We start from the raw sequence: 23,238 nt of genomic DNA, 5'->3' as shown, positions 1-23,238 counted from the left end.
CTGAGCCCCATCCTATTTTGCATGACATTTGAATACATTTCCTTGAGGAACTCAAACTCAAGAAGTAGTAGGTCCATGGATTGAGAACAAAGCGCAAAATCAGTTATTACAACATTGCCACAGCCAGCCCCTTGGAGGGGTTTGGCTCCTGAAGCCAGTTCATCCATCCTCTTGAGCCAAATAAACAACAAAAACAATAATACAAGCCAGCATCAAGGGAGTATTACTGCCTGCAGGGTCTGCATGTACTTTACATGCTTGATCTCACTGATGGCTCTCTGCCAGGATCAGCTATGTCATTTGCAGCATCAATGCAAAATGAAAGTGTGGGGCCTCTAATTAACAAGGCAAGGGACAAATTGCCATTAAAGTTTCTAAAATATAGTCTTTCCCTTTCCCATGTTCTGTCAACTTGCTTCATTTGCTATTTAATGTTGCACCCCGTTGGGCATGGGAACACTTGAGGGACAAGTGCCCTCCGTCTCTTGACTCACTTTCAGAGGAAATCCACCAGCTGCTGGGTTTCCCCTCCTGCCAGTCACGAGACTGCATTCTCCGGCTGGGGGCAGGGAAGTCAAGCCAGGCATCTCCCTTTCTCATGGTAGAGGGTGATCCCCAAGACTACTGCAAGCTCATACCAGGACGCCCTCGGTACATGGGTCAGGAGTGGGCAGGAGACCTGAGTCACCTGCCGAATGTGCCACGGTGCCATCAGCTCAGTGCGGGGACTGCCATGCCCCGTGCTGAAATGCTGCCAGGCAACACTGAGCCTCCCCACACCTATGCCCGGGCCCTGCTGTGGGCAGAGGGTGACAGTGGTTGCTAGGCAGGAGGGGGGAGGGGAAAGCTGAGAACTCATCAGGGGAGGTGGTAGGAGATGGGGCCATGCATGAGCCAAGCCCTGAATCCATGCCTCATTGTCCCATCAGACTTCACTTAAAAACAGAAATCCGAAGATAGCATTATAAAGGGTTTCAAGATGTACATCCTTGTGGGAAACCCTGCTCACTACCGCCTGTTCTCCACACATCAGGATGACATTTTCAGACCAAATTAGATCATATACTTTCCATGGTCACCTTAGCTATGATTTCTCAATGCACTTTGAACAATAGTCATTGGCCTTACATGGCCTGTAGATACTGCATGATCTGACCCTAGCCCACGATTCAACCTCATCTCAAACAGGAAGAATCTTGAGCAATAGGTTGGAGCCTTCTAGAAAACGGAAGGCGTTGTAGAAAGGAGCATCTCAAAGCTCCTTGGTGACTTTAGGCATTCAGAAGGCCCTTACCATGAATTTTATTCAGAAATAGCATCACCCGTGGTCCAAGGGGCATTTGTCTTGCCCCTCTCTGCCTGCAGTTCAGGAGACCTGGATTCTAACTCTGGGTCAGGAAGATCCTCTGGAGAAGGAAATGGCTACCTGCTCCAGTATTCTTGTCTGGAGAATCCCATGGACAGAAGAGCCTGATGGTGTACAGCCCACGGGGTCGCAGAGCCGGACATGACTGAGTGACTATCACTTTCACATTTGCTTTTCTCACTGTTGTCTTGATAATACCTGCCACTGTCCAAGCAGGCCAGGTGACACACATACCTTTCCTTTCTGGAGAAGCAGAGCACGCTGCCATGATGATGGCATGGCCGTGGGGTGCCTGCTCACTCCATGGTTGAATTGGACTGGTCCTGTACCCAAGCACCATGGCCCACTGTTCCTAGGGGAAATGCATCAGGCTCCTCCAGTTGGCCAGAGGCACATGTCCACCATGCTGGGGCCCCCGCACTCAACCATAGCTACCCTGCCCCGGAATGGAACAAACCCAGCAGCAGAGCACCCACCGGCATTTCCTGAGCCTTCCTATCTTGGGACGTGGAAACAAACAAGGCAGAGCTCCTGCCTGTCTGATGGGGGAGGAAGCCCACGTAGGGAGGTGTGCTGACTGCAGAACAGCGGTGGGTGCAGGAGAGAGGGGAGTCCCCCCTCAGGAGGGGAGCTGGGGCCTGAGTAGCCGGAAGGAGCTGGCTGGTGTGACCAGTCAGCAAGCAGTCTCCAGAATGACAGCCAAGGCCTGCTGGGGTCTCAGCACACAGAGCTGTGTGCTAAGCACACACGCCTGAGACCTCACACCATCCAGCAGATAAGGAAGCTGAGGTTCAGAGAGTTCAGCTAACTTGTCAGTGTGCGCATGCTCAGTCGTGTCCAACTCTGCAACCGCATGGACATAGCCTGCCAGGCTCCTCTGTCCATGGCATTTTCCAGGCAAGAATACTGGAGTGGGTTGCCAGTTCCTGCTCCAGGGGATTTTCCCGACCCAGGGATTGAACCCACATCTCTTGTGTCTCCTGCATGGCAGGAAGATTCTCTACCACTTGAGCTAGAGTTCCACCCTAAGTGGAGTCTTTCCTTCCTAGAGAGTAGGCCTGGAGGTGAGGGGCCAGGGCAGAGTCTGGGGCCGAAGCCTGATGAAGAGGGAGGGGAGTGAGGGGAAGTCAGCAGCTGGGGAGGAAGTTCAGGGACCAGGGGCCCTGTGGGGTGGGGGCGGGGCTCCCAGATGGCCTGTCTGACACCTGGGAACATCCTGGCCCCAGATCTTTGCAGAGGGGCCCATGGATGTGGCCTCTGGCCCTTAGGATGTGCTATAGATTCTACTTTTCAGTTTTCCCCAGAGAAGCAGTTGCAAAAAAATAAAGCTTCTTCCCACTTATGTAGCTCTTCAGAGTTGACAAGGAGCTTTCAGATTTACTAATTTGCAGCCACCAGGGTGTGACTCTAAGTTTCCAGTCATCATCATTCTTCAGAAGCCAGGTGTTGCTGGCCGGAAGGCTTAGAAGACATCACAGAAGTGCTAAGTGGCCAGCAGGTGGCCAGCAGGGTCACCAGGACCCCCCACCCAGCCCTGCAGATGTGGGGGAAGGGCTCCTTCGGTGAAGGCTGAGAACCACCATCGCCAGCTCACCAGTCAGAGGGTGGAGAAATGCAGAGGTGGAAGGGCCCGCAGAGACCCTCTTGAGGGTCTCACATGGCAAGAAGGGGGCCTATCAGAAGACCTGTGGGACTTGGTTAAAAAACATAAGGCCAGATCTCAGCTTAGACTTACTGACTGGGTAGTGGCAGGGAATCTGTCACAGTTTCTAGTCACCGTCTGTGAGTCAGACGCACACGCTTGGAAGGGAACTCCTCTCATTCCCTTACTGCTCCGTTTTACAGATAGGGAAACAGGCCCAGCAGGACAGAACCACTGATCGGATTCTTTTTAATAACAGAGAAGGCAGGGTATAACCACCTCTCACCCCCTATTCCTGCTCTGGTCCTTTCTAGCCTGTTTTGGTTTGTGTTTTCCATAACGGCAGCTGTCTCAAACAAGAGCATCAACAGTTTTTCAAAATCCCCTTCCCAGTTGGGCTGGACTTCATTTGGTCAGAAAGTATCTTTGCTCACAGTAAGGCAAAGCTTGATTTTGGCCCAGCTGCTGTTTAATTATTACTGAGATCCTGGCATTCAAAGGCAGGAGACCTTGACTTCAGTCTTGTCTGGGCCAGGAAATCAGTAAGTTGAGAAATGGGGAAGGGAGCACGGATGCAGCAAAGGAGACAGCATACGCCAAGGCGTGGAAGCAGGGGACGACTGGGCGCATCCAGGTGAGGGGTGGGAGGTGGGGAGAGCACTCAGCTTGGAGACCAAAGAACAGGATTTGAATCCTGGCTCCAGCCTCACCTCACCGACAAAGTTCCTCGTCTGGAACAAGGGGATGATGAGCCTATGTATTTAACAGGGTTGCTCCAAAATTTATACAAGATGTTTCTAACATGCCTCGCCCAGTACTTAAGCGCATGAGGTCATCCAGCTCCGCTCCCATGCACAGAGGCCTGTCAGCCCACGGTGATGACAGCATTTCAGACCTGGCATTGTTGCTGCTAAGGGGCTGTCCTCCCAGGGAGTGACTGGAGAAGATGTACTCCCAGGACTTTAGACAGCAGAACAAAGCCCAGGAGTGGCTGGTGGCCTGAGCAGTGTGGAGGGCATGACAATAGACTCTCATCAGATGGCGAAACCCCACGTTCTTGGGGAGCCGGGGCCCAGCTCTTGAGTTTCTTCCCAAGCCCTGTCCTCAGCAGCACCCCTTTCCAGATATCTCTGAAAGACATGTGTTCTCATATATATATTTTTTATTTTTACATTTTATTTTGACATAGTTTAAAAAGAGTACAAGGAACTCTCATCCTCTTTCTCCAGATTCAGCAGATCATTTACATTTTTACCACAATTCTTTCTTATATCTCTCTCTGTACTTACACAGATATGCAGATAACACCACCCTTATGGCAGAAAGTGAAGAGGAACTAAAAAGCCTCTTGATGAAAGTGAAAGAGGAGAGTGAAAAAGTTGGCTTAAAGCTCAGCATTCAGAAAACAAAGATCATGGCATCTGGTCCCATCACTTCATGGGAAATAGATGGGGAAACAGTGAAAACAGTGTCAGACTTTATTTTTTTGGGCTCCAAAACCACTGCAGATGGTGATTGCAGCCATGAAATCAAAAGACACTTACTCCTTGGAAGGAAAGTTATGACCAACCTAGATAGCATATTCAAAAGCAGAGATATTACTTTGCCAGCAAAGGTCTGTCTAGTCAAGGCTATGGTTTTTCCAGTGGTCATGTATGGATGCGAAAGTTGGACTGTGAAGAAAGCTGAGTGCCGAAGAATTGATGCTTTTGAACTGTGGTGTTGGAGAATACTCTTGAGAGTTCCTTGGACTGCAAGGAGATCCAATCAGTCCATCCTAAAGGAGACCAGCCCTGGGTGTTCTTTGGAAGGACTGATGCTAAAGCTGAAACTCCAATACTTTGACCACCTCATGCGAAGAGTTGACTCATTGGAAGAGACTCTGATGCTGGGAGGGATTGGGGGCAGGAGGAGAAGGGGACGACAGAAGATGAGATGGCTGGATGGCATCACTGACTTGATGGATGTGAGTCTGAGTGAACTCCGGGAGTTGATGATGGACAGGGAGGCCTGGCGTGCTGTGATTCATGGGGTTGCAAAGAGTTGGACACGACTGAGCGACTGAACTGAACTGAACTGAACTGATTACCTATGCTTAGTAATGAAGTAGATATTATCTGAGTAAGCTAGAGACATGGAACCCTTTACCCCTAAATTCTTCAGTGCGTTATTTCCTGTGAACAAGGACATTCTCTTACATAACCACAGCACAAGTTTCAAAACCAAGAAACTGAACACTGTACAATGTTCTTGTCTAGTCCGTCTCCTCAGTCACCTTTGATTCCATCGGTCGTAATGTCCCTTAAGTCTATGCTTCCCTCCTGGTCTCCTTCCATCTCTGGCAGTTCCTCTATCTTCCCTTGACATTCATGACACTGATACTGGGGAAAACGGCAGGCTGCTCATTTTGTAGAATGTCTCTCCATTTGGGTTTGCATCTGGTTCTTCCCTCATGATTACATTCAGATCACACACTTCGTATGACAGGAACACCACACAAGTACTTTTGTGTTCTTCTCAGTGCCTCGTATCAGGAGGCACATGAGGTCAACTTGTTGTTGGTGATGTTAACTTTGGTCACTTGATTTGGGTGGTGTCCACCAGTTTTCCCTTTCATGTTTAAAGAGTATCTTATAGGGAAAATTTTGAGGCTATGTAAATATATGTATCTGTTCCTCATCACAGCTTCGCCTGCTTGTTTTGACATCCATTGACAATTTTCTGACTCCACCCTTCCATCTATATTTATTAGTTGGCAGCCTACTGAACAGAAGTGTTTCCTTTTCCTCATTTATCTATTCATTCATTTATATTAATGAAGACTCGGGAATTTCTATTTCAATAGGTTATAATCTGTTATTACTGTTATCTATGTTGATGCTCAGACTGTCCCAGATTAGAGCAGTTTCTGTTTCCTTTTCATATGACGCTATTTGTTTTTGAGTACTTCTTACTTACCTGCCCCTAGCTCTAGAATCAAGGTTTCTCCAAGGATCCCTGGTTGTTTTCAATAGTGAGTCCAAAGTTTTGCTCTTTTTATTTTTAAAGTCTTTATTGGATTTGTTACAATATTGTTTGTGTTTAGTGTTCTGGTTTTTTGGCCTCAAGGCATGTGGGATCTTAGCTTCCCCACTAGTAATGGAACCTGCACCCTCTGTGCTGGAAGGCGAAGTTCTAACTACTGGATAGCCAGGGAAATCCCTGAAGGTTTGCTCTGAACTCACTGCTCTTTACCTTTGTCTCCCCAAAATGGGTGGAGTAGATTTTTAAAGAGTCATGATTTTGTATGAATAGATGAGCTGAGAAGTTTCAGGTCATTGCTGATCTGAGCCCTGAATGATGGATGGCTGCGGTTTGGAGGAGCCTAGAGAAACATGAATTCTTTTATTATTATTATCATCATCATCACTATTAATGACAATAAGCACTTCCATTCATTCAGTGGTGCTGTGTGCTGGCCTGGGAAGAGGCAGGGCACCTCATGCAGGTGTTGCATACCAGGTTGAGGGTCTGGACTGCAAGCTAGGAGAACTGAGGGACCACCGAAGATCTTAGAGCCAGAGGGTTCCATCTCCTTTCTCCCCGTGAACATCATGCCTCTTTCTAGGGCTGCCTTCTCAGTACCGAAAGTCAAGAACTTGTGGCCAGATCACACAGAAAGCTGATAAGGAGACAAACAGAACAATAATCTGACACCCTTTCCCAGCAGAAAGCATATGACAAGGCCCAGGAGCTAGTGCTGGGGAAGGGGAGGAAGTGGTGAGATACAACAACCCGGACATTTCGAAACTGCCAGGCAAGAAAATCAGGAACCATCGTGGTCAGAGGACGTGACTCTCCTGACGGGACTCCCTTAGTACAAAGACAATGATCTGTCACTTTCCCCCCCCCTCATCCACACTTTTCAAAGCATCTAGAGAAGGCACAGGTTTGTGACCTCTGAAATTTCTCTCCACAGGGCTGCCATGTACAGTTGAGTAGGTGGTTCACTGCTTAAGACGTGAAAGGCATGAAGCCCAGGTCCCCTCCCAAAGGACCTGCTGCCCCGCTGCAGGGAGAGTGCCCAGCACAGAGTCTCCAGCTGTCAATTCCTTCCTTCTCAGTTGCAGGGGGCCGCCTTAGCTGAGGTCACACCTTTCCTGGCATGACTATTGGCAAAAGGATAAAGGCCCCTCCACTGAGATCATATGCTTGGACAACTCTGATGAGCTGGTGCTGTGTTTGCTGAGCTTGACTGAGCCTGAAACACACAGGTTGACTTTTCCTCTGCCCTGTCCTGCTTTCTCCCCCTTCCTTTCAACAGGTGTGAATCTCTAATAAACATCACGTGCTCCAAACTCTGCCTCAGGGTCTGCTTGTGTAGAATACAAACTGCCACACAAGAAGGTCCAGCCAAGGGGATGAGTGAGGGCTGAAAACCAGAGCTTGCTTCTGTAGCCAAGCAGTATGACATGGGACTTCACCCACCAAAGTAGGCACCATTTTCTAATTCTCCTCCAGCCTGCCTCAGGGCTCCCCTGTCCACTGCGCTCCGTGGTCACTCTCTCTGAGTAAGCCCTTTTCCTCTGAGCTCTGCACTTCCCATTTCCAATAATCCTCCAGAAAAGTCTTCCCTTTGGTACAAGAGACCTGGAGCAGTTCTGTCTCCTGTTTGCACCAGAGAAATTGTCTGGTAGATTTAAACTTAGAGGACCAGATGGGGAGTCATTCATCTCTCCAGGGAGCTGCCTACCCAGAGGATGTCAGAGATAGAAGGACCCCAGAGATTTCTGCAGGTGGGCCTGTCAGAGCCAGCAAAGGGTCAAGTGAGCTAGTCATGGAACCAGGTGTGGGCAGCCTGTCAGAGCCCACCCCTGGCCTTGGGACAGCCTGGGTGCTCCTGGTTAGTACCTGGATTCACCTTACTTTCCAGTATAGAACCAGCACTTCCCTTTGGTTCTCATGCCCTTGGTCCTGCCTTTTCCTACGGCCCCTCTTCCCACTTCTCTCCTTCCCACTCCCCTCCTCAGTCAGCCTGGAAATCACTTCCTCCCCCTGTTTGCCCCCAGAGCCTTTTGTTCACTTTCTCTGGCCCCTTCCTTCTGCTCCGTTGCCTGCTGGGCTGCTGGGGCCTCTGGCTTGGCCAGTGTAGGAGAACTTGTGCCTGGGCTGGTGGAAGCTGGAGCTGAGGCCTCACCCTGCAGCCTCTGCTTCCAGAGGGCACTGGGTCCTCCCAGTCCCGACCAGGACACTGTCATCTGTGGTAGTCACCATTACTATGCTCCTACTGTGTGTCAGACGCCGAGCTGAGCTGAGCTCTGCACTTCTCGTCCTCAGAAAGCAACTCAAGGAGAGTGTCATTGCCCCTGTCACAGGAGAACTGTACAGGATGAGGAAATTAAGGGTCTGGGACTGGAATCCCAAGTCTGTATATTCTAATCCCCATCCCCAACCTATCTTTCTATTATAACCTCCTACCTCTACACAGACTTAAGTCCAGCCAGCGCTACAGCAGCCTCTCTAGGGGGCCCCATAAAAACCAATTCAGAAAGACACTTGGCAGTAAATATCAAGGAATTACTGAGGAATTTTTAAAATTTGATACGGTGTGTCCAGGAATTCGAAAACTACCCGGAGGAAATAACAAGAAACATGGGAAACAATTTATGTACAAAGATGTTTGTAAAAGTATTATGTATCATAGGGGAAAAAAATCCCCCAATCTACATGTCTAAGCCTAATTAAATTATGGTGTTGCTCTGCTGAAAATATGCTGCAGCCATTGAAAATATTTATAAAGAGTTTAATAATCACATGGAGAAAACATTTATGACTAACGCCAAATGAAAATAGCAGGTTATAAAATTATACAGCTTGATCTCAACCATGTAAACTTGCTCTGCAATTAAAATGAGAATAAAGAAAGTGCGAGCTTCCGCAGCTCCACTTCTTCCGTGTCCCCTACCCCATGCAGACTCTAAAGCAATTCCCACTCTCGTGGTGTCTCCTTGCTTTGTCTCTCTCCCCACTGGACGATGAGGGTTTCAGACGGGGAGCAGTTGGTTTTCTTCCTCCCTGGTGGAGCAGCAGCCAGACAGAATCCATTGTTGAGTAGACATTCAATCCATCTCTAAGGAACAAATGAGCAAATGAAGAAAAGGAAGGGGTGGGAAGGCTGGCCCAGGCCCCAAGATGCTCACTTCCTCAGAATCAGTCTCCTGACTGGCATAATCTTGCCTTCTCCTGCCCTGGCTCCAAAAGCCTTTGACAGCTTTGTCACCCGAGAAGCAGGGCGGAATTTCCCCTGAGCAGCTCAGGATGTCCAGGAGGGAGCATCCCTATGACCCTGGGTCAGGGGGTTGGAGACGTGCCTGAGCTGCCTCTGGCACCTTACACACACCATTCCCTCCAATCCTCACAGGTGTGCCATATTAGCATTGAAAACTCCCATTAACATGTATGAGCTTCCCCAGTGGCTGAGACCGTAAAGAATCTGCCTATAATGCAGGAGACCTGGGTTCTATCCCTGAGTCAGAAAGATTTCCTGGAGAAGGGAATGGCAATCCACTCTAGTATCCTTGCCTGGAGAATCCCATGGACAGAGGAGCCTGGTGGGCTGCAATCCACGGGGTCACAAAGAGTTGGACACAACTGAGCAACTAACACACACACATTAACATTTACAGAAACTGAGACTTAGAGTTACAATTTGCTCCAGCTCTTACAGGATTAAGCGACAGGGCTGGGTTTCAATCTCCAAAACCCACCCCTGGACTATAAAAGTGACCTCGGCCTGTCCCTTCTCCAGTGTGAGCCTCGGCTTCCTCTCTGGACAGTGAGGCATCTGACTCCGAGGGCTCAGCTGTCCCTTTCCACTCAGATAGCCTGTGATGATAAAATGTCCCAACTCAAACTCAAACTCAAACTCCACTTTCTTTTACACACATCACCCCCCCCCCCCGAAAGTTACTGGAGGCAGCTTGGAACCTTGAGGACCACGGGACTGCAAATGAGCCAAGTGATGCCATGCTCACAGACCCTTCACAGATAGCCTGGGGCTGGAGAACAGCTCGTGCCCGCCCCCACCTCCCTGGATACTGGCAGAATGCCCTGGAGCATTGGAGCATCACATCCAGCCTCAGAAAGACAGGTGTATCAGGTTGCTGGCCATTTCCCCTGCTGAAACTCCTGGGCTGGCAACTGGGGGTCCTGAGAGTGTCCTCCTGCTGTCTTTGCTCAACTCAGCTCTCATGGCCAAAGGGCTCCGAGAAACACAGTCATCTCCCTCCACTGTCAACATATACCCTGCCTACGGGAGAGACCATCGTAGTAACAGCCCACACCTGCACCGTCTCCCGCCCGCTCCAGCCCAGCAAGGTGCCCAGGACAGGATGGCAGTCCCATTTTACAGGTGGGCATCCTGAGGCCCAGAGAAGGACAGTAATTCTCCATGAGCCACACTAGTAAGTGGCAGAGCTGAGACTAACCTCTAGCCTCTCAAGCCAGTGTTTCTAGTGCTTTCCCACCAGAGCCCGTGTTTGTCCCATTCAAGTGGTACACATTTATTAACCCCTGCCACAGGCAGGACACTGTGGGACTGCAAAACAGGCAAGACACAGCCCCTGCCCTTGAAGGGTTTGCAGTTGAATGCAGCAGGGGAAGAAGCAGGGGTGAGGTGTCAGAGATATGGTCTGCGAAGCTGCCTGGAATGGTAGGTGCATAGCAAGATGCCTGGAATACCTGTTGAACAAAAGGTGGATGGACTGAACGAATGAACTGCCTTACTAACAATGGAGAGGGGAGGCAGGGATGGAAGAAATTGCCTGAGCCAATGTGTGACACACACAGTTTGACACACATGCAGGATACACATCTGAAAGAAAGGAGAAACACAGCTAAAAATAGCTCAGGAAGCCCACTGTAAATGCCAGGCCCAGAAGTTTCAAAGATCCTCTACAGATAAGGGCTGCTGTTACAAAACATGTTTTTGGACCTTCGTTTGGCAGCAAGACATGAATGATCAGGCAAACAATGGCAGCTCTGGGAAACAGGGGTGAGGGGAGAGGCTGGAGGCAGAGGGGCAGGGGAGGACTCCAGAGAGACGTGAGGAGGCTGGCCCCGGTCCCGGATGGATGGATGTGGGAGAAAGGTGTATGGGTCTGGCTTCTGACACTGCCTTTCTCTGCTCCTAACAGCTGGGATTCCCTGCTGGCCAGCCTCAGCCTCACCCCATCCCAAGGGTCAGTCCTGACTCAGGAAAGGAGGACAAGAAGGCATCCAGCCGCAGGTATCATTAGCTCTGGCTGGTCGTCAGTTTCGTATCTGGATGAAGCACAATAACACACAGTGGGCACTCAATCCATTACTGTAAGCCTAGACCCTGAGCCACACTTTCCAGATAAATGTCACTCTGGATGTGGGACCGCCCTGCCCACAGCCTGCCAGAGCTGGAGTCATGGACCTGAATCCCAGCACAAGCTGCCTAGAGCCCAACACTAGGAGCCATCTGCCTGCCCAGCCATAACACCCCCTAGGTTGGGATAGTAGAAAGTGGGAGGAAGATTTGAAGCCAGACAAACTGGGGCTTGACTTTAGCTCTGTATTCTTGGAAAGTTACTCGACGTCTCTGAGCTTCGTTTTCCTTATTTATCGGAATCAGCCAACAATACTCATATAACAAGATGTTAAAGACGGGGCTTTTCTGCTCCCACAGAGTTCTGATTGCTGTCCAAAGGTGAAGACATGAAGAGACTTCAGGGAACTACTTGTGCTTGCAGGACCTGCCAAAAGGGGCTCCAAACAGACCATGAATGGCTGCCCAACACCCGCCTTCGGCTCCATATAGAAGTGAGGGCAGAGAGAAGACTGATGAAGACGATTCTGAAGAGAGTTTAGGGGAACGCTGATGTTTCTTTTCCTCTTCCCTCCTGCAGATTCCAAAAATGGCCTTAGGGCTTGATCGAAAGATCTCTCTCTGGAGAAATTCTCATCTCTGCTTTCCTTGAGGTTGGCTGTGCTCCCAGGCACACTCTTTCCATGTGGCCACTCATGGCTGCTCAAGGCTTACATCCTTGTTTTAATATCCTCAAACAAAAAAGAGACAGGTTCTTATTCAAGAGTCCAGTCAAAGTTCCAGCCTGACTTTCCTTTGCCGGATTGGGGTCATGTGCCCATCTATGAACCAATCACTGTGGCCAGTGTGGGATGTGCTGCCATGATTGGCTGGATCTGGGTCACATGTCCTCTCCCAGAGCCTTGTGGATCAAGAGTAGAGGAGGGAAAGGAGAGGGCTGCAGGAGAAAAGGGAAAGGGGTGTTGGGCAGAGGGAGACCTCCATAATCCCTGCTTCAGCCTGGGTGCCGCCTTCCTTGATCAGCATGTCTCCTTCCTCCCCAGTATTCTCTGCCTCAGCACCTTCCCGATTTCCTTCATTGTTCATATTGCTATTTAGAGTTACATAGTTGCTTCCTTGAGCTTCCCAGGTGACTCAGCGGTAAAGAGTTCACCTGTCAATGCAGGAGACGGAAGCGACCCCATGGACTGTAGCCTGCCAGGCTCCTCCGTCCATGGGATTTTCCAGGCAATAGTGCTGGAGTGGATTGCCATTTCCTTCTCCAGGGGATCTTCCCAACCCAAGGATTGAACACGGGTCTCCCGCATTGTAGACAGACGCTTTACCGTCTGAGCCACCAGGGGAGTAAAGAATCCGCCTGCCAGTGCAGGAGACGGAAGAGACGTAGGTTCGGTCCCTGCATCGGGAAGATCCCCTGGAGGAGGAAATGGCAACCCACTCCAGTATTCTTGCCTGGGAAATCCCATAGACAGAGAAGCCTGGCAGGCTACAAGTCAATGGGGTTGCAAAGAGTCGGACATAACTATGCACACACGCATAAATATACTATTTGTCTCTACTCTCCGATATCGGCTCCAGACCATTGGAACCACACAGCTCTTACTGCAACTCGCCCAGTGCCTGACATCTAAGAGATGCTCCGAGAATAGTTGTGGCATGAATGGGTGTTACCCTCATAGTGAGTGCCCTTTCTCCAGGCAGGGACCATGCTTATTTCCTACGAGTCTGTCACCCACCCCTGCCCTAGCTTGCCCCAGAGGTGCTTACACTCGTCTCCCCACACTCCCAGCCCCAAGCTCACTGGCCTGCCCCAGGCTCTCCTTAACTGAGAGTCATGCCCATGGGACAAAGGTCCAGAGGGCAAAGAAAAGTCCTCCCCAACACTGTCCTTCCACTGCTCACTGTGTGTCTGTCATTCACAGAAGCTGTGGCTGTGTCTTTCTGGAGAAGGCCATCTTCAGGTCCTACCAGGGAAGGTCCCTGCTTTCCTGCTAGGAGGTGAGGAGGCAGGAAACAGAAGTGCAGGGCCAGGCACTATGGAGGGAGGGCTCAGCCTCTCTTGGTCTGCATTTTGGAGGGTCTCCTCCAGCAAGGAGGAGCAGGTGGTGCTATTGGAGCAAGGAAAGAGGGAGCCCAGGTACACGCCCAAAGGAGTTTCCGTGTTTCTGCCTAATCCAGTTTCCCTTCATTCTCCCCAAGCCTTTATCTGCAGGGTCTTTACCATCCGTGTGAGGCACCGCTGAGCTGTCACTTGGGAGCTGCCCTTGGTTCTTGCTCAGAATCTCTGATGTTGGAGGAACAGCGCCCCCTGAAGGCTGGCAGTGTGGGGCAGTGAAAATCAGCAAGAGCCCCCTAGCCCCCATCTTATGGCTGGAAGAGCTTTGTGTCAGAGTCAATCTGAGTGTTTCTGAGTGTTTTTTAGTGTGAGAAGCCTGAGCCTCTTGACTTCAGTCCAACAGTTAGTGAAGCTGTCCCCCCTAAAGGATCGCCTGGGGCCATGGGCAGGTGCGAGGGAGTCACCTGACCCCAGAGCGTCCCTGCTCAAGTCTTCTGCCTGTGGAGACCCGGCCCCAGTCACTTCCCAGCCTTGGGGTGAGGGCTGGCTGTCCCCCTATCCAGAGCTGTGCAGGCGGGGCCAACTCAGCATTCAGGACTTGCCAGCAAATTCTTTGGTGATGCTGGGCCTCTCAGCTGGACCCCGCGATGTTGTCTCTGAGAGCAGAGAGGGGGAGAATGGCTGCTCCTCAACTCTGGCATTCCTACCCCAAATCCTGTAGTTTTAGGAGTTCAGCCTAGTGGTGCAGGGAGGATGGGAGGCGTCGTGTCTCTTCAGACTTCCGAAACGTCTCCTCCAGGCACAGGGAAGGGGTTTTGGCACTGGTGTGCTTGTAGGTTTCCAGACTAAAACCTCCATCTCAGTCCTATGACCCAGAAATTCTGTTCCTGTGCCCATGATGGAGAAGGGAGGGGCAGCCTGAGAGTCCTCCAGCGGGGGCGTGAATGAGTAACACGTGGCTGATGCACTGTAGGCAGACTCAGCAACGTGGATCTTAAAATCAAAAGTGTTCAGTGAAAAAAGTAGGAAAGCAGATGAGATTTTATAACAGAATACCATCTCCGTACATTCTTAATACAAGTATAGGTGGATGCTTATTTTTAGCATTGTACTATTGCCTCGGGTATTAATAAAATGAACATGACTATCTGATATCAATGTGTAAAAGATTTCAAAGACTCTAAGGGAACATTTTTCAACCAAAATTTGTATGCTCACTTTGTAGACCAGCATGATCATATGATAGTTCTCCTATGTTAAATTATTTTTATTTTGCAATTTCCCATACTTCTTATAGTTGAAAGGTATTACAGTGGTTACTCTCAATAATTCTGTACTAGTTCAAATGTACCAAAATTATATCAATTGACTTTGGAATAGTACACCTAAGTGGAAATGTAAATTCATGTGTTATTCACAATATATTTTTATCCCTCAAAGTATTTTTCATTTTCACATTGCTCAGGCCCTGAATTTAGAATGATATGCTTATTCAACATTTGGATTAAAGTCCTGATAACGTATGCTTCTAAGTTTCCCCTTATACTTAAGAAAAACAAATTATTTTCTGAGTTAAAAAAATACATTCACACAAAACACATGCAAGAACACATACAAATAAAAAGATATGCATTAAGCACATTAGAGTGCTTACCTATAGTGGATAGGAGAACAGGCGGGAACTATGGGATAAGTGCCTTAGACAGCAAGGAGATCAAGGAGTCCTAAAGGAAATCAACTCTGAATATTCACTGAAGGACTGATGCTGAAGCTGAAGCCCAAAACTTTGGCCACCTGATGTGAAAACCCAACTCATTGAGAAAGACCCTGAGGCTGGGAAAGATTGAGGGCAGAAGAAGAGGGTGACAGAGGATGAGATGGTTGGATGGCATCACTGACTCGATGGACATGAGTTTGAGCAAACTCTGGGAGATAGTGAAGGACAAGGAAGCCTGGTGTGCTGCAGTCCATGGGGTCTCAAGCAGCTGGACACAACAACTGAACAACAATGGGATAAGAAGAAATTCATTAATTCAAAATGAAGGAAGGGGCCTTACTCAAAGATGATAATGGACCATAAGGCTAAGTAACTCAGTCTCCCTGCACACAGCCAAGGGCAAAACTGATGAAAAAGCCTGCAAGCTCCAGTCTCCAAGCCCAGAGTCAAGTCCATCTGCTCCAGCTCTGGGGCAAAGGTCTTCCAAGAGTTTCAGTCAACAGCACAGTGGCATTTGGTTTATCACCCACCCATCCAGAAGATTCCTAGGAACGTGTGGTCAAGGCTCAAGAAATTGCACCCTAAAAAGACTATGAGACTGAGAAATGCGCCCCCTAGAGGCCAGGAGGGTGGTCAGAGGTCTGTTTGAGTTGAACCAAAACTTCAGGAGAATAGAGGCTGGGCAAACTGTCCTGGCCGACCTCTAAGGCCTTGATTGCCTAACAGCTCAGGGCTCGGGCTGCTGTGACTATGATGGCATGGCCCTGGCAGTGCACTGGCCAACTGGAAGCCTGCTGGGCTTTTTGTCCTTACATCCCGCTCCAAAATCAGCCAGGATTCCAAGGACACGAGCCTCAAAAGCACTGCCTTTCTTACAGAGCCCTGAAAAACTACCAACCTTTGATGTCTGTGATTTGTTCTGTATCACATATAGGAGCCCTCAGCACAATTATAGAGAAGACAAACTTGGGTGGAAGTCGGTACCATTCCTAAAGTCCTGTGCTCATTCTTCACTCTTCCATGCAGGGCCAGGGACTCTCTGGCTGCACGAGTCCGTCCTGTGAAAAGACCTGATGCACTTGTTCTCACTAAGGCATAAGGGTTTGAAAAGTTTCCCTTTCTAGAACAAGCAAGATGCTTTAAGAGCCTGGTGTGCACTGTGAAAGGAAAATTAAAATGGAGTCAGTATTGCTAAGAGAGCTCTCTAAAATGAAGCTGGGAGGCACTGAGTGAGTGTGATTTATGCTCACCTCAGCCCAGATGAAATCTGAACTTTGACCCGTTATTGTCTCAACTCGGGCAGTGTTCCAGACAGTCAAAATACCATTTGGACCCTTACCCTAAATAACTCATGACAGCCTTTTCCTCAAGGAGAAATATTTCCTTTCCCGTGTCAGAGTCCATCATAATTCCTGCCAGACCATTTTAACAACTTGTGGTCTTGTCCTTTATAAAACCCTGACTCTTTTTCTTCCCTAGAACCCTCTTTCCATTCTACTCAAATCTGTCTCTCAAATTGCAATTCTTTTATTAAAAAACAACAACAACAACCATTATTTATTTATTTGTCTGTGCCAGGTCTTATTTGCACCACACAGGATGTTAGATCTTTAGTGTAGCATGCAGGATCTTTTTTTTTTTAAGTTGCAAATGAGATCTAGTACCCTGACCAGGGATCGAACCCAGGCCCCCTGCCTTGAGAAGACAGAGTCTTAGCCACTGGACCACCAGGGAAGTCCCTCAAATTGCAGGTCTTCAGACCCACACAAATTTCTTTGTTCTTTGAAGGCTGGATACTGATTATTGTTTGACAACAATGCTACTGATGCCAAAGGGACAAGTACTGAGGGAGGAGTTTTGGGCAGCTGAGAAGCAAAGATTGTTCAAATGAGGCTGAGAGACCTTGGCCAGCCATACCAGTAAATCTTGGGGGGCAACATCCCCTGATGTTTGGTCTTGGAAAGCATGCCAGTTTCATTTTGAAGGCACAATATGAATTCAATTTCAATAAGGGCTGTGACTTTTTTTTAGAAGGTAAGATAGGTACAGTTGATCTTATGATTTCCCCTCAAACTGAACCAAAATGATTGTGTTATTTATAATGTTACTCCAAACAGTCAGATTTTAAATCCTTAAAGGATAAATCAGGCCCTTTAAGATGCCTTCCAGGGAACTCCTTGGTGGTTCAGTGGTTAGGACTCAGTGGTTTCACTGCTGGGGCCTGGGTTTGATCCCTGGTCAGGGAACTAAGATCCCACAAGTCATCTTGCTGTGGGGTTAGGGCTGGGGGCCAAGAATATTATCCTCTTTCCATTATCTCTTAAAGTCAAGCATTTAATTTTGGATTTTGGAAACATCAAGGGCCTCTCAATTTTGCTTCATCTCAGATAAAATTCCCATCCTCCCACCAGCAGTTGCTGGCATCACCCTGAGGACCCATTGACCCTGAGCCCTCCATGGGCCTCCCTCAATCATATGGCTCTCCAAAGCATAAGGAGTCAACAAGACCAAAGACACATAATCACACAGAGCTGTGCATATCTTCTAGAACAAATTTCAGGTCCCCGAGACTCTGGAATAGCATGCCCACATGGCCCCTAAACTTGCAAGGGCCTCTTCCTCACAGCTCTGCCCCACTAAGGGTGAACTGAACTGTTAGTGCGTGTAGCCATTGGCCCAGAGGATGGCCAAGGGGCAGCTTTGGCAGAGGCTATGGATGGAGCTTGGATATGTGAGCCGGGATGGCCACACACATGTGCACAAGGTTCCTTGCAATGTGGGACAAAGCAGGGGGGCGGGGGTAGGAAAAAGGGAGCCCTTTTCAAGGTTCCATGTTCCAGCACAGAGTTCAAGGATTTTTTTTTTGGCTGCTCTGGGTCTTAGCTGTGGCAGGCAGATCTAGTTCCCTGACTATGGATCGAACCTAGGCCTCCTGCATTGGGAGTGGGGAGTCTTAACCACTGCACCACCAGAGAAGTCCCAGAATTCAAGAGTTTTTACCTAAAATCTGGTTTTCCAGGCCTGTAAGAAAACACATTTGTCAGGGTAACAGGATAAAATATGTTTTACTTAGCAATTTGTTAGCTTGATTTATACTCTTATTATGTAGATGTCCCATGGCCAGTGGCCTCCATTTGTATTCTAACCTTGGGCCATGCAAATACTGGGGGCAGGCCTGACCCAGGACTTCTTTTGTGAGGCTGATGTACAATCACCCACTCTCTTGTTCTACAAGGCAGGGAAGTAGAGAAGGAGAGGCAAAGGGGACTTACAGGGTAGAGAAAAACTAGTGCCCCCAAATGTCCCCTCCAGTCCCTCTTCCACAGGCTGCTGCAGGGATCCTTGCATTTCCTCAGTGCTTTATATTTTTAAACATTTGCTTGCGAAAAATCTCAAGCATTTCCAAATGTAAACTAGAAGAATGAATTCTCATGTCCCCATCACTCACCTGCTTTCTTTATACCCCACTCTCAGGTCCATACATGACTACTAGAAAAACCATAGCTTTGACTAGATGAACCTTCATTGGCAAAGTAATGTCTTTGTTTTTTAATATGCTATCTAGGTTGGTTTCAGCTTCAACATCAGCCCTTCCAATGAACAGTCAGGATTGATCTCCCTTAGGATGGACTGGTTGGATCTCCTTGCAGTCCAAGGGACTCTCAAGAGTCTTCTCCAACACCACAGTTCAAAAGCATCAATTCTTCAGCGCTCAGCTTTCTTCACAGTCCAACTCTCACATCCATACATGACCACTGGAAAAACCATAGCCTTGACTATACAGACCTTTGTTAGCAAAGTAATGTCTCTGCTTTTTAATATGCTGTCTAGATTGGTCATAACTTTCATTCCAAGGAGTAAGCGTCTTTTTACTTCATGGCTGCAGTCACCATCTGCAGTGATTTTGGAGCCCAGAAAAGTAAAGTCGGTCACTGTTTCCACTGTTTCCCCATCTATTTCCCATGAAGTGATGGGACCAGATGCCATGATCTTAGTTTTCTGAATGTTGAGTTTTAAGCCAACTTTTTCATTTTCCTCTTTCAAGTTCATCAAAAGGCTCATTAGTTCTTCTTCACTTTCTGCCATAAGGGTGGTGTCATCTGCTTATCGAGGTTATTGATATTTCTCCTGGCAATCTTGATTCCAGCTTGTGCTTCCTCCAGCCCAGTGTTTCTCAAGATGTACCCATATACAGTCTTGACATATTCCTTTCCTGATTTGGAATCAGCCTGTTCATGTTCAGTTCTAACTGTTGCTTCTTGACCTGCATACAGGTTTTTCTAGAGGCAGGTCAGGTGGTCTGGTATTCCCATCTCTTTCAGAATTTTCCACAGTTTATTGTGATCCACACAGTTAAAGGCTTTGGTGTAGTCAATAACACAGAAATAGGTGTTTTTCTGGAACTTTCTTACTTCTTTGATGATCCAGAGGATGTTGGCAATTTGACCTCTGGTTTCTCTGCCTTTTCTAAAACCAGCTTGAACATCTGGAAGCTCATGGTTCACGTACTGTTGAAGCCTGGCATTGAGAATTTTAAGCATTACTTTGCTAGCATGTGAGATGAGTGCATTTATGCAGTAGTTTGAATGTTCTTTGGCATTGCCTTTCTTAGGGATTGGAAAGAAAACTGATCTTTTCCAGTCCTGTGGCTACTGCTGAGTTTTCCAATATGCTGGCATATTGAGTGCAGCACTTTCACAGCATCATCTTTATGGATTTGAAATAGCTCAGCTGAAATTCCATCACCTCCTCTAGTTTTGTTTGTAGTGTTGCTTCCTAAGGCCCACTTGACTTCACATTCCAGGATGTCTGGCTCTAGGTGATCACACCATCGTGGTTATCTGGATCATTCAGTTCTTTTTGTATTGTTTTTCTGTGTATTACGGCCACTTCTTCTTAATATCTTCTGCTTCTGTTAGGTCCATACCATTTCTGTCCTTTATTGAGCCCATCTTTGCATGAAATGTTCCATTGGTATCTCTAATTTTCTTGAACTCTCATCTTTCCCATTCTACTGTTTTCCTCTATTTCTTTGCATTGATCACTGTGGAAGCCTTTCTTATCTCTCCTTGCTCTTCTTTGGAAATCTGCATTCAAATGGGTGTATCTTTCCTTTTCTCTCTATAGATATACAGTCAAATCACTGTGTTTGGAATGGCTCCCCTGCCTGCTTACCCCACTGACAATATGCACACGTATGCTCATTTGTTCCATTTTATTTATTTACTCCTAGAAATTCCTTTTTAAATTTAATTTTGTGTTTTACATGAAATATTTACTTGGTTCCAAAGCCAAATATACAAAACAACATTTATTCCAATAAATTCAGCTTTTATCTCCATCCCTCCCCTCTGTACGGTCCCTCACCCCATCAGTAATCACTTCTCATTGGTCTGTCATTCCATTGTTTATTTTAAATACAAGTAGATACATCTGTATGCTTATACATTTGATCCCTGCCTTTCTTAAATAACTGTTATATACACATTCCCTTTTTACTCAGAATATAAATGGAGAAATTCCTCATTCCCAGCTACAGCTGCCTGATACTTTTTTATTCAACCAGCCTTTTGATAGATATATGGGCTGTTTCCAATACAAAGTCTACCAACTAATTGCTTTTTGTCTTTTGGTCTAAGGTTGCTTGCAGGCTAAGTTGCTTCAGTCGTGTCCAACTCTTTGTGACTCTCTGGACTGTAGCCCACCAGGCTTCTCTGTCCATGGGGTTCTCCGAGGCAAGAGTACTGGAGTGGGTTGCCATTTCCTATTCAGAGGATCTTTCCAACTCAGGGACTGAACCAGTGTCTCATGTCTCCTGCATTGGCAGGCAGGTTCTTTATCATTAGCACTACCTGCGAAGCCTTGGTCTAAGGTTATCTGGATGCAAATCCTAGATGTTGTATCATTTCACAGAGGAGTCTTTCTAAAGTACAGGTGTGATCAGGACCTTCTCCTGCTTGGAACCCATCAACAGCTACTCCTGGTTCTTAGAATAAAGTCTCAACTCCCTAGTTGAGCAGAGAGTGCCCATCAGCTCTTACCTTGCCCAGCTCACCAGGCCACCTGCTGCCCTCTTCTCCCCAGCACCTCTCCTGTTCATCTCCACCCAGGAGAATGGGTCCATACTTCTGTAACCAAGCAAAAAGGGCTCGCATGTATCCACAGCACAGGAAGTCCAACTCTGACAGCGGGTGTTGGCAGCAAAGTGAGGCTTTATTGCAGGGTGCCAAGAGAGGGAGTTGGGAGACAAGCCTCAGACCCACTCACACTTGGTCTTTGAGTTGGAGGCTTTTTAAAGCAGAAGAACAAAGAAGCTGGGCTTACTCATGGCCTTGTGACATTTCTGTGACATTTCTTAATCGTGGTTTCAGGAGTCAGGAAGTCTCTGGCCGGGCGGTGCATGGCTCCGGGGTCTGTTAGCTCATCTTGCCCTGGAGAAACAACCTAAATTTGTAGGTTATCGAGATTACCTACAACAGCAGTTTTAGTCATCTGACTCTGGCTGATTAGTGTTCAGTGAGCACAAGATTGACTTCAGAGAGGACAAGAAAGGAAATAAAATTTTAGATAGAGAGGTCAATCAACTCGGTTTCAATACCCTGACTTCATGCTGCTTACACATTCTCTATTCTCTGCTCACAAGGCTTTTTGAAAGGCTTTTCGTCCTTCTTTTATTCAGCTTGTGTAAACCAATTACCATCAACGCATGGATCCTGGACTGTGATTTTCCCATGTTTATCCCCTGACCTCATGGCTCCTTCAGAACTGAAGCTGCAAATATCCCCAGTGCCCAACAGAATCCCAGCAGCTCCATGGCTTTAGGAAATGTTTGTTGCATGAATAAATATTGTCTTTCCTTTTAAATGAACAAAATCAGCTCCAGGTCACAGCCCTGCCTCTCACTAACCACAGAAGAAGTTGTCCCATAATGAAATCTCCTTGGTGTTTTCTTTCTGTTACTCTTCTGCAGGAAAAAGTTTCAATTAGGTGTTTACAAGACAGATTAAAGCTATCATCACTGGGGGGTGGGAGGGAAGAAGTTATAATCCAGAAAGTCAAGCGGTTCAAGAATTTTATGACAAAAACTCAGTTTCTGTTGGAAAAAAACCAGACTCAGAGAGCCAGCAATGAGAGGGCCTGGCTCCTAGCTCCCCCACAGCGGGTCCCAGGTCCATCTCACATTTGGACCCTTCAGAGTTTTCTGTAGCCACTCGTTCCGGGAAACAAACTCACTCAGAAGGACAATGCAGATAGTGGAGGGCAGTTTATTACACTGGCGGGCCCAAGGCAGTGTCTCCTCTTAGCCAAGGACCCCGACCAGCATTTGTGAAAATCTTTTATAACCCATGTGCACGTGTCTGAACCCACCACCCCAAATTCCTTGAGACTTACATAAACCAAGGAAAATACAACCCCAATAACCCCATCATTTATGTGATATGTGCTCATGTGCTCAAACAGTCAAACAATTAGCCAATAATCAATAAGCCCGAGGTTACACTCCGATAGATACAGAAAAATACATGGCCTGTCTGGAGGAAGGGGTGACTAGTGTATGTTTTCTCTTAGGCGATGAGTAACCTAGGTACGTGGAGAAGGCAATGGCACCCCACTCCAGTGTTCTTGCCTAGAAAATCCCATGGATGGAGGAGCCTGGTGGGCTGCAGTCCATGGGGTCATGAAGAGTAGGGCACGACTGAGCGATTCACTTTCACTTTTCACTTTCATGCATTGGAGAAGGACATGGCAACCCACTCCAGTGTTCTTGCCTGGAGAATCCCAGGGACGGGGGAGCCCGGTGGGCTGCCGTCTATGGGGTCGCACAGGGTCCGACACAACTGAAGCGACTTAGCAGCAGCAGCAGCAGCAGCAGCAACCTAGATACGATCTTCAAGGTTCCCCTGTCTGGAGGGGGTCTTATCCTTCTGTTGTTGTTTTGTTAGGCACTAAACACAGAGTTCAGAGTCCATTGGAAAGGTGGCCGAGCATGATCAGCATGAACAGGCCGAAGATGGAGTCCAGGCCCTATGAATTCCTTCTTCAAGTTAAGGAAACCCCCCTCTTCACTTCTGAGACCCCCCACCAGGGCAGCCTTGGAGAGCATTCTGAGCCAGCTTCAAGATGG

General features: G+C 47.9%; 1 long non-coding RNA gene across 1 annotated transcript; it reads right to left on the bottom strand.

Annotated features, from left to right (window-relative positions):
* Nucleotides 1-8,769: 8,769 nt before the first annotated feature.
* LOC121817101 (uncharacterized) lies at nt 8,770-21,431 on the bottom strand. Its single transcript, XR_006056850.1, has 2 exons — nt 21,155-21,431; nt 8,770-9,117 (listed from the first exon to the last, which is right to left on the bottom strand). It is a non-coding gene; the product is annotated as an uncharacterized LOC121817101 (long non-coding RNA).
* Between the last annotated feature and the right edge of the window lie 1,807 nt (nt 21,432-23,238).

Source organism: Ovis aries, chromosome 18 (assembly GCF_016772045.2).
Source record: "Ovis aries strain OAR_USU_Benz2616 breed Rambouillet chromosome 18, ARS-UI_Ramb_v3.0, whole genome shotgun sequence".
Classification (NCBI taxonomy): domain Eukaryota; kingdom Metazoa; phylum Chordata; class Mammalia; order Artiodactyla; family Bovidae; genus Ovis; species Ovis aries.
The sequence above is the reverse complement of the archived record's forward strand: the minus strand, read 5'-3'. Positions and strand labels throughout refer to the sequence as shown.